At 46.0% G+C, this 556-nt stretch overlaps 1 pseudogene; it reads left to right on the top strand.

Moving 5' to 3' along the window:
• Positions 1-449, top strand: part of LOC102854308 — a 5,662-nt pseudogene extending 5,213 nt beyond the window's left edge.
• Positions 450-556: the final 107 nt, after the last annotated feature.

The raw sequence follows: 556 nt of genomic DNA, 5'->3' as shown, positions 1-556 counted from the left end.
GTTGGCGCAGGATAGAGCAGGGTTTAGGGCTATTGTGCATATGGTCGCTATGAGTCGCAAACCACTCAACGGCACATAACAACAACAACAAAAACAACAGCAAGGGCTTATTGTTCCTGACAATCCTCTATATGGTAATGGGGCCCTCAGAATTGAAATCAACTTTCCAGCAGGGTACCCACTCAAACCACTGAAGATCACAGTCAAAACCAAGATCTACCAACCACCCACATATCGATGTCACCCAGTAATTAGTGTGAAAAACTGGAAGCCAGCCCTCAAGACTGACCAAGTGATCCAGTCCCTCATAGCACTGGTGAATGACCCTCAGCCTGAACACCCTCTCCAGGCTGACCTAGTCAAAGAATACTCTAATGACCATAAAGAAAATCTGTAAGAACACTGAGGAATTTACAAAGAAATATGGAGAAAAGCAACCCATGGGCTAAAATCTGCCAATACTGACCCAACGAATGTGAGCAGAGACTCCTGCAGTGTATTCAGACCCCCACAAAGCAGGACTGTGTGGAGAATTGATCATGCCACCACCTGGCTT

This window comes from Elephantulus edwardii, unplaced genomic scaffold, assembly GCF_000299155.1.
Source record: "Elephantulus edwardii isolate Elephantulus edwardi_28Jun2011 unplaced genomic scaffold, EleEdw1.0 scaffold00117, whole genome shotgun sequence".
NCBI lineage: Eukaryota > Metazoa > Chordata > Mammalia > Macroscelidea > Macroscelididae > Elephantulus > Elephantulus edwardii.
The sequence above is the reverse complement of the archived record's forward strand: the minus strand, read 5'-3'. Positions and strand labels throughout refer to the sequence as shown.